The 10,630-nt window shown below is 44.7% G+C and overlaps 1 pseudogene; it reads left to right on the forward strand.

The window, feature by feature from the left end:
• Positions 1-209: 209 nt before the first annotated feature.
• On the forward strand, positions 210-6,365 carry LOC127920101 (ubiquitin carboxyl-terminal hydrolase isozyme L1-like; annotated as a pseudogene).
• Positions 6,366-10,630: the final 4,265 nt, after the last annotated feature.

The following is a 10,630-nucleotide window of genomic DNA, read 5'->3' on the forward strand; positions in this document are numbered from 1 at the left end:
GAACGCGCCCATTACCCACCAGACTCTCAGCTGCGCTACTGAAGCGTCCACTGTTGTGTCGGGCTTGGACGAGTCCATCTTCTAGACTACTCGTTAAAACTACACAGAACACCTCACACACATCTCTCTCTCTCTCCTCACCTCCAATACTTCACTGTAATATGTATTGTCTTGTTTACAGACGAGGCGAGGCTACGGGAGGATCTATTGGCTTTTTCTCCGGTTCTCGTCCACCCCCGCCGAACGGCACAATGGAATATGACTGGCAGCATATGAAGCGGGTGGACGGTCGGGGTGTGATCATATCGCCCAAACAGCAGCTGGTTGCGACAGAGCAGATTTGACAACATACCGATATACGGGACCGAACCGAACCGAACCGAACAGGATGGAGTGGCAACCAATGGAGATCAACCCGGAGGTAGAGAACCATCATAATACATGTGGTTTTAATACGTATATCATAAGGCTGAGACTTAAAATACGCAGCTGCTCGGTTCTAACGGTCTCACTGTCTAAATAATGTATATTTTCTCTTTGTCTGTCTGTGTTTCAGATGCTGAACAAGGTGTGTATTTAATATCATAATATCAATATGATGACAGCTGTGTGTATATGACGTTACAACCAGACAACAGGACATTATAACCAACAGGTGGGTTATTATGGACCTGGCTCGTTCTGGAGTTAGAAATACTAGTTAGGATCAGATTATCATTTTAACGGCAGCGCGACAGAGGTACACGAGATGAACCTGCCGTTAGAATAGAGCCTTTCCCTCGTAGACTACCGTCCGTCTCCCCGGTAGCATCTCTGCCACGCTGCGCCTGGTGCCCCACCCGGTGTCTAGGATACAGGGTGTGGTCTGATGGAAGGATGGAGAGAGAGAGCGACTAAAGACCAACTTGTCTCTGGCTCTGATTTGAAGTTCATCGCTATTCATTTGGGACAGACAGCCGTGCGGCCATAATGTTCTGATAAAGAAGTTAGATCAGCGGAGATATGCCTAACGTTAGTGATTATAATATTATTGATGTGAGGCCTGTTCTGCCGAGTCATCATGGACCTTTTAGTGTCCATTACCGTGTAGAGTTTCAATTCGGACTCAACAAACCATCTCCGAGTTCTACCCTCCCTACCTAACGGACATTTAACTGCTCTGTAAATCACATTTGATTGGTCACATACTCATTTTAGCAGTTATTGCGGGTGTAGGAACACAAGCATTTCGCTAACTCCAACATTGCCGTAATATCAAATTCACCCATCTAAAAGTAAAATAATGGCATTAATAAATATAACAATATTAGGATGAGCAATGTCGGGTGACATTGATTTAATTAGAATAGAATACGGTATATACATATGAAATAAGCAAAGCATTATGTTATCATTATTAAAGTGACCAGTGATTCCGTTAATATAGGGCAGCAGCCTCTAAAGTGCAGGGTTGAGTAACAGGGTGGTAGCTGCTACTGATGGCTATTTACGTCTGATGGCCTTGCTAGAAGCTGTTTTTCAGTCTCTCGGTCCCAGCTTTGATGCAGCTGTACTGACCTCGCCTTCTGGATGGTAGTGGGGTGAACAGGCAGTGGCTCTGGTGGTTGTTGTCCTTGATGATCTTTATGGCCTTCCTGTGACATCGGGTGGTGTAGTTGTCCTGGAGGGCATGTAGTTTGCCCCCGGTGATGAGTTGGGCAGACCGCGCCACCCTCTGGAGAGCCATGCAGTTTCCGTACCAGGTGGTGATATAGCCCGACAGGATGCTCTCAATTGTGCATCTGTAAAATTGAGGGTTTTAGGGGGCCAAGCCAAATGTCTTCATCCTTCACCACACTGTCTGTGAGGGTGAACCATTTCATATTGTCAGTGATGTGTACGCAGAGCAACTTGATAGTTTAGGCCTACGTTCTACTGTGTATATACAGAGTATAGTGTTGTCATTGACTGGGTGAGTTCCAGATACAGTTTCTAGATGGTCTGGGTGTTCTAATCTAGCCTGTTGGTGTTGAGCTGTATTCTGGTTGTTCTAATCTGGCCTGTTGGTGTTGAGCTGTGTTCTGGTTGTTCTAATCTAGCCTGTTGGTGTTCTGTTGTTCTAATCTAGCCTGTATGGTCTGAGCTGGTCTGGGTGTTCTAATCTAGCCTGTTGGTGTTGCGCTGTGTTCTGGGTGGTCTAATCTAGCCTGTTGGTGTTCTGGGTGAGCTGTATTCTGGTTGGTCTAATCTAGCCTGTTGGTGTTGGAGCTGTGTTCTGGTTGGTCTAATCTAGCCTGTTGGTGTTCTGGTTGGTCTAATCTAGCCTGTTGGTGTTCTGCTGGTCTAATCTAGCATGTTGGTGTTGAGCTGTGTCCTGGTTGTTCTAGTCTCTGTTTGAGCTGTGTCCTGGTTGTTCTAGTCTAGCCTGTTTGAGCTGTGTCCTGGTTGTTCTAGTCTAGCCTGTTGAGCTGTGTCCTGGTTGTTCTAGTCTAGCCTGTTGAGCTGTGTCCTGGTTTTCTAGTCTAGCCTGTTGATGTTGAGCTGTGTCCTGGTTTTTCTAGTCTAGCCTGTTGAGCTGTGTCCTGGTTGTTCTAGTCTAGCCTGTTGATGTTGAGCTGTGTCCTGGTTGTTCTAGTCTAGCCTGTTGATGTTGAGCTGTGTCCTGGTTGTTCTAGTCTAGCCTGTTGATGTTGAGCTGTGTCCTGGTTGTTCTAGTCTAGCCTGTTGATGTTGAGCTGTGTCCTGGTTTTTCTAGTCTAGCCTGTTGATGTTGAGCTGTGTCCTGGTTGTTCTAGTCTAGCCTGTTGATGCTGAGCTGTGTCCTGGTTTTTCTAGTCTAGCCTGTTGAGCTGTGTCCTGGTTGTTCTAGTCTAGCCTGTTGATGTTGAGCTGTGTCCTGGTTGTTCTAGTCTAGCCTGTTGATGTTGAGCTGTGTCCTGGTTGTTCTAGTCTAGCCTGTTGATGTTGAGCTGTGTCCTGGTTGTTCTAGTCTAGCCTGTTGAGCCTGTTCTAGAGCCTGTTGAGCTGTGTCCTGGTTGTTCTAGTCTAGCCTGTTGAGCTGTGTCCTGGTTGTTCTAGTCTAGCCTGTTGAGCTGTGTCCTGGTTTTCTAGTCTAGCCTGTTGAGCTGTGTCCTGGTTGTTCTAGTCTAGCCTGTTGAGCTGTGTCCTGGTTGTTCTAGTCTAGCCTGTTGATGTTGAGCTGTGTCCTGGTTTTCTAGTCTAGCCTGTTGAGCTGTGTCCTGGTTGTTCTAGTCTAGCCTGTTGATGTTGAGCTGTGTCCTGGTTTTTCTAGTCTAGCCTGTTGAGCTGTGTCCTGGTTTTTCTAGTCTAGCCTGTTGAGCTGTGTCCTGGTTGTTCTAGTCTAGCCTGTTGAGCTGTGTCCTGGTTTGTTAGCCTGTTGAGCTGTGTCCTGGTTGTTCTAGTCTAGCCTGATTGCTGTGTCCCTAGTTAGCCTGTTGATGTTGAGCTGTGTCCTTTGTTCTAGTCTAGCCTGTTGATGCAGCTGTGCTGGTTGTTCTAGTCTAGCCTGTTGATGTTGAGCTGTGTCCTGGTTGTTCTAGTCTAGCCTGTTGAGCTGTGTCCTGGTTGTTCTAGTCTAGCCTGTTGAGCTGTGTCCTGGTTGTTCTAGTCTAGCCTGTTGATGTTGAGCTGTGTCCTGGTTGTTCTAGTCTAGCCTGTTGATGTTGAGCTCTGTCCTGGTTGTTCTAGTCTAGCCTGTTGATGTTGAGCTCTGTCCTGTTCTAGTCTAGCCTGTTGAGCTGTGCTGTTCTAGTCTAGCCTGTTGAGCTGTGTCCTGGTTGTTCTAGTCTAGCCTGTTGAGCTGTGTCCTGGTTGTTCTAGTCTAGCCAGCTGTGTCCTGGTTGTTCTAGTCTAATGTGTCTGGTTGTTCTAGTCTAGCCTGTTGAGCTGTGTCCTGGATTTGTAGCCTGTTGAGCTGTGTCCTGGTTGTTCTAGTCTAGCCTGTTGAGCTTTAGCCTGTTAGCTGTGTCCTGGTTGTCTAGCCTGGAGCTGTGTCCTGGTTGTTCTAGTCTAGCCTGTTGATGTTGAGCTCTGTCCTGGTTGTTCTAGGCCTGTTGAGCTGTGTCCTGGTTGTTCTAGTCTAGCCTGTTGAGCTGTGCACATTTAGTTTATTTTTGCTCTAGCCTGTTAGCTGTGATTTGAGCCTGTTGATTTGAATGAGCTGTGTCCTGGTTGTTCTAGTCTAGCCTGTTTGAGCTGTGTCCTGGTTGTTCTAGTCTAGCCTGTTGAAGCTATGTCCCTGGTTTTTCTAGTCTAGCCTGTTGAGCTGTGTCCTGGTTGTTCTAATCTAGCCTGTTGATGTTGAGCTATGTCCTGGTTTTTCTAGTCTAGCCTGTTGAGCTGTGTCCTGGTTCTAATCTAGCCTGTTGATGTTGAGCTGTGTCCTGGTTGTTCTAGTCTAGCCTGTTGATGTTGAGCCCTGGTTGTTCTAGTCTAGCCTGTTGATGTTGAGCTGTGTCCTGGTTGTTCTAGTCTAGCCTGTTGATGTTGAGCTGTGTCCCTAGTCTAGCCTGTTGAGCTGTGTCCTGGTTGTTCTAGTCTAGCCTGTTGAGCTGTGTCCTGGTTGTTCTAGTCTAGCCTGTTGAGCTGTGTCCTGGTTGTTCTAGTCTAGCCTGTTGAGCTGTGTCCTGGTTGTTCTAGTCTAGCCTGTTGAGCTGTGTCCTGGTTGTTCTAGTCTAGCCTGTTGATGTTGAGCTCTGTCCTGGGTTCTAGTCTAGCCTGTTGAGCTGTGTCCTGGTTGTTCTAAGCCTGTTGACCTGGTTGTTCTAGCCCTGTTGAGCTGTGTCCTGGTTGTTCTAGTCTAGCCTGTTGAGCTGTGTCCTGGTTGTTCTAGTCTAGCCTGTTTGAGCTGTGTCCTGGTTGTTCTAGTCTAGCCTGTTTGAGCTGTGTCCTGGTTGTTCTAGTCTAGCCTGTTGATGTTGAGCTATGTCCTGGTTTTCTAGTCTAGCCTGTTGAGCTGTGTCCTGGTTGTTCTAATCTAGCCTGTTGATGTTGAGCTATGTCCTGGTTTTTCTAGTCTAGCCTGTTGAGCTGTGTCCTGGTTCTAATCTAGCCTGTTGATGTTGAGCTGTGTCCTGGTTGTTCTAGTCTAGCCTGTTGATGTTGAGCTGTGTCCTGGTTGTTCTAGTCTAGCCTGTTGAGCTGTGTCCTGGTTGTTCTAGTCTAGCCTGTTGAGCTGTGTCCTGGTTGTTCTAGTCTAGCCTGTTGAGCTGTGTCCTGGTTGTTCTAGTCTAGCCTGTTGAGCTGTGTCCTGGTTGTTCTAGTCTAGCCTGTTGAGCTGTGTCCTGGTTGTTCTAGTCTAGCCTGTTGAGCTGTGTCCTGGTTGTTCTAGTCTAGCCTGTTGAGCTGTGTCCTGGTTGTTCTAGTCTAGCCTGTTGAGCTGTGTCCTGGTTGTTCTAGTCTAGCCTGTTGAGCTGTGTCCTGGTTGTTCTAGTCTAGCCTGTTGAGCTGTGTCCTGGTTGTTCTAGTCTAGCCTGTTGAGCTGTGTCCTGGTTGTTCTAGTCTAGCCTGTTGAGCTGTGTCCTGGTTGTTCTAGTCTAGCCTGTTGAGCTGTGTCCTGGTTGTTCTAGTCTAGCCTGTTGAGCTGTGTCCTGGTTGTTCTAGTCTAGCCTGTTGAGCTGTGTCCTGGTTGTTCTAGTCTAGCCTGTTGGTTCCTGTTAATGTTCTGTTTGACTGTTGCAGGTGCTCAGTGGGCTGGGGGTGTGTGGTAGCTGGGGCTTCGTGGATGTGTTGGGGCTGGAGGATGAGGGGTCTTCAGTACCTTCTCCCAGCTGCGCCCTCATGCTGCTCTTCCTCTGACACAACAGGTAACCAATGATCTGCAGTATCTTTATTATGTTGGAAATGTGTAGCGCAGTGATGTGGAGCAAACTCTGTTCTGGGGATGGTGATGCACATTTAGTTTATTTTTGCTCTAGTAGCTTGATTTGATGATTTGAATCTCCTGTTAGAGCAAAACCCAGAATGTGCAACCCCTGGGGTCCCAGGACACTAAAGCCCCTGGGGTCCCAGGACACTAAACCTCGGCCCTGGGGTCCCAGGACACTAAACCTCGGCCCTGGGGTCCCAGGACACTAAACTCGGCCCTGGGGTCCCAGGACACTAAACCTCGGCCCTGGGGTCCCAGGACACTAAACCCTCGGCCCTGGGGTCCCAGGACTGTGTTTGAGAGACTCTGATGTAGCAGCATGATGATGATGATGATGATAACGGGCGTGTGTTTCAGCACGAGTCGTTCCGGCAGCAGCAGGCTGGGAAGGTGTCGGGAGATACTGACCTCTACTTCCTGAAACAGACGGTGGTCAGCTCCTGTGGCACCGTCGCTCTGCTGCACGCAGTCGCCAACAACCCCACCCACATAGAGTATGGTGAGTAGAAACGGGTCCTGCATGGAGCCAAGATGGAGGGGATGTCGAATACCCATACTTGCGTTTGTAATAGTAGGCTGATTGGGAATGTGAAAATAGAATGTTTATATTATGTGATATTTAGAACATGTAGTGATGTCATAGACAGGATGCTTTACAGATAATAGAATTCACTTCCTCTTTAGGAAGAGACTGGTCTTCATCTAGTAGAATTCACTTCCTCTTTAGGAAGAGACTGGTCTTCATCTAGTAGAATTCACTTCCTCTTTAGGAAGAGACTGGTCTTCATCTAGTAGAATTCACTTCCTCTTTAGGAAGAGACTGGTCTTCATCTAGTAGAATTCACTTCCTCTTTAGGAAGAGACTGGTCTTCATCTAGTAGAATTCACTTCCTCTTTAGGAAGAGACTGGTCTTCATCTAGTAGAATTCACTTCCTCTTTAGGAAGAGACTGGTCTTCATCTAGTAGAATTCACTTCCTCTTTAGGAAGAGACTGGTCTTCATCTAGTAGAATTCACTTCCTCTTTAGGAAGAGACTGGTCTTCATCTAGTAGAATTCACTTCCTCTTTTAGGAAGAGACTGGTCTTCATCTAGTAGAATTCACTTCCTCTTTAGGAAGAGACTGGTCTTCATCTAGTAGAATTCTTTAGGAAGAGACTTCTTCATCTTTTCCTCTTTAGGAAGAGACTGGTCTTCATCTAGTAGAATTCACTTCCTCTTTAGGAAGAGACTGGTCTTCATCTAGTAGAATTCACTTCCTCTTTAGGAAGAGACTGGTCTTCATCTAGTAGAATTCACTTCCTCTTTAGGAAAGACTGGTCTTCATCTAGTAGAATTCACTTCCTCTTTAGGAAGAGACTGGTCTTCATCTAGTAGAATTCACTTCCTCTTTAGGAAGAGACTGGTCTTCATCTAGTAGAATTCACTTCCTCTTTAGAAAGAGACTGGTCTTCATCTTCCTCTTTAGGAAGAGACTGGTCTTCATCTAGTAGAATTCACTTCCTCTTTAGGAAGAGACTGGTCTTCATCTAGTAGAATTCACTTCCTCTTTAGAAAAGAGACTGGTCTTCATCTAGTAGAATTCACTTCCTCTTTAGGAAGAGACTGGTCTTCATCTAGTAGAATTCACTTCCTCTTTAGGAACTGGTCTTCATCTAGTAGAATTCACTTCCTCTTTGGAAGAGACTGGTCTTCATCTAGTAGAATTCACTTCCTCTTTAGGAAGAGACTGGTCTTCATCTAGTAGAATTCACTTCCTCTTTAGGAAGAGACTGGTCTTCATCTAGTAGAATTCACTTCCTCTTTAGGAAGAGACTGGTCTTCATCTAGTAGAATTCACTTCCTCTTTAGGAAGAGACTGGTCTTCATCTAGTAGAATTCACTTCCTCTTTAGGAAGAGACTGGTCTTCATCTAGTAGAATTCACTTCCTCTTTAGGAAGAGACTGGTCTTCATCTAGTAGAATTCACTTCCTCTTTAGGAAGAGACTGGTCTTCATCTAGTAGAATTCACTTCCTCTTTTAGGAAGAGACTGGTCTTCATCTAGTAGAATTCACTTCCTCTTTAGGAAGAGACTGGTCTTCATCTAGTAGATTCACTTTCTTTGAGGAAGAGACTGGTCCATCTTTAGGAAGAGACTGGTCTTCATCTAGTAGAATTCACTGAACTCTTTGAGGAAGAGACTGGTCTTCATCTAGTAGAATTCACTGAACTCTATTGAGGAAGAGACTGGTCTTCATCTAGTAGAATTCACTGAACTCTATTGAGGAAGAGACTGGTCTTCATCTAGTAGAATTCACTGAACTCTATTGAGGAAGAGACTGGTCTTCATCTAGTAGAATTCACTGAACTCTATTGAGGAAGAGACTGGTCTTCATCTAGTAGAATTCACTGAACTCTATTGAGGAAGAGACTGGTCTTCATCTAGTAGAATTCACTGAACTCTATTGAGGAAGAGACTGGTCTTCATCTAGTAGAATTCACTGAACTCTATTGAGGAAGAGACTGGTCTTCATCTAGTAGAATTCACTGAACTCTATTGAGGAAGAGACTGGTCTTCATCTAGTAGAATTCACTGAACTCTATTGAGGAAGAGACTGGTCTTCATCTAGTAGAATTCACTGAACTCTATTGAGGAAGAGACTGGTCTTCATCTAGTAGAATTCACTGAACTCTATTGAGGAAGAGACTGGTCTTCATCTAGTAGAATTCACTGAACTCTATTGAGGAAGAGACTGGTCTTCATCTAGTAGAATTCACTGAACTCTATTGAGGAAGAGACTGGTCTTCATCTAGTAGAATTCACTGAACTCTATTGAGGAAGAGACTGGTCTTCATCTAGTAGAATTCACTGAACTCTATTGAGGAAGAGACTGGTCTTCATCTAGTAGAATTCACTGAACTCTATTGAGGAAGAGACTGGTCTTCATCTAGTAGAATTCACTGAACTCTATTGAGGAAGAGACTGGTCTTCATCTAGTAGAATTCACTGAACTCTATTGAGGAAGAGACTGGTCTTCATCTAGTAGAATTCACTGAACTCTATTGAGGAAGAGACTGGTCTTCATCTAGTAGAATTCACTGAACTCTATTGAGGAAGAGACTGGTCTTCATCTTCATCTATTGAGGTAGAGACTGGTCTTCACTGAACTGAACTATTGAGGAAGAGACTGGTCTTCATCTAGTAGAATTCACTGAACTCTATTGAGGAAGAGACTGGTCTTCATCTAGTAGAATTCACTGAACTCTATTGAGGAAGAGACTGGTCTTCATCTAGTAGAATTCACTGAACTCTATTGAGGACTGGTCTTCAAGAGACTGGTCTTCATCTAGTAGAATTCACTGAACTCTATTGAGGAAGAGACTGGTCTTCATCTAGTAGAATTCACTGAACTCTATTGAGGAAGAGACTGGTCTTCATCTAGTAGAATTCACTGAACTCTATTGAGGGAAGAGACTGGTCTTCATCTAGTAGAATTCACTGAACTCTATTGAGGAAGAGACTGGTCTTCATCTAGTAGAATTCACTGAACTCTATTGAGGAAGAGAGTCCTTATCTAGTAGAATTCACTGAATATTGAGGAAGAGACTGGGTCTTCATCTAGTAGAATTCACTGAACTCTATTGAGGAAGAGACTGGTCTCATCATCTGAACTCTATTGAGGAAGAGACTGGTCTTCATCTAGTAGAATTCACTGAACTCTATTGAGGGAAAGAGACTGGTCTTCATCTAGTAGAATTCACTGAACTCTATTGAGGAAGAGACTGGTCTTCATCTAGTAGAATTCACTGAACTCTATTGAGGAAGAGACTGGTTCTCTATCTAGTAGAATTCACTGAACTCTATTGAGGAAGAGACTGGTCTTCATCTAGTAGAATTCACTGAACTCTATTGAGGAAGAGACTGGTCTTCATCTAGTAGAATTCACTGAACTCTATTGGGGAAGAGACTGGTCTTCATCTAGTAAATTCACTGAACTCTATTGAGAAGAGACTGGTCTTCATCTAGTAGAATTCACTGAACTCTATTGAGGAAGAGACTGGTCTTCTCTAGTAGAATTCACTGAACTCTATTGAGGGAAGAGACTGGTCTTCATCTAGTAGAATTCACTGAACTCTATTGAGGAAGAGACTGGTCTTCATCTAGTAGAATTCACTGAACTCTATTGAGAAGGGCCCCGGGTCTTCATCTAGTAAAATTCACTGAACTCTATTGGGAAGAGACTGATATTCATCTAGTAGAATTCCACTGAACTCTATTGAGGAAGAGACTGGTCTTCATCTAGTAGAATTCACTGAACTCTATTGAGGAAGAGACTGGTCTTCATCTAGTAGAATTCACTGAACTCTATTGAGGAAGAGACTGGTCTTCATCTAGTAGAATTCACTGAACTCATTGAGGAAGAGACTGGTCTTCATCTAGTAGAATTCACTGAACTCTATTGAGGAAGAGACTGGTCTTCATCTAGTAGAATTCACTGAACTCTATTGAGGAAGAGACTGGTCTTTATCTAGTAGAATTCACTGAACTCTATTGAGGAAGAGACTGGTCCTCATCTAGTAGAATTCACTGAACCTATTGAGGAAGAGACTGGTCTTCATCTAGTAGAATTCACTGAATCATTGAGGAAGAGACTGGTCTTCATCTAGTAGAATTCACTGAATATTGAGGAAGAGACTGGTCCTTCATCTAGTAGAATTCACTGAACTCATTGAGGAAGAGACTGGTCCTCATCTAGTAGAATTCACTGAACTCTATTGAGGAA

The sequence above is a fragment of the Oncorhynchus keta genome, unplaced genomic scaffold (genome assembly GCF_023373465.1).
Source record: "Oncorhynchus keta strain PuntledgeMale-10-30-2019 unplaced genomic scaffold, Oket_V2 Un_contig_18378_pilon_pilon, whole genome shotgun sequence".
In the NCBI taxonomy this organism is placed as follows: Eukaryota; Metazoa; Chordata; class Actinopteri; order Salmoniformes; family Salmonidae; genus Oncorhynchus; species Oncorhynchus keta.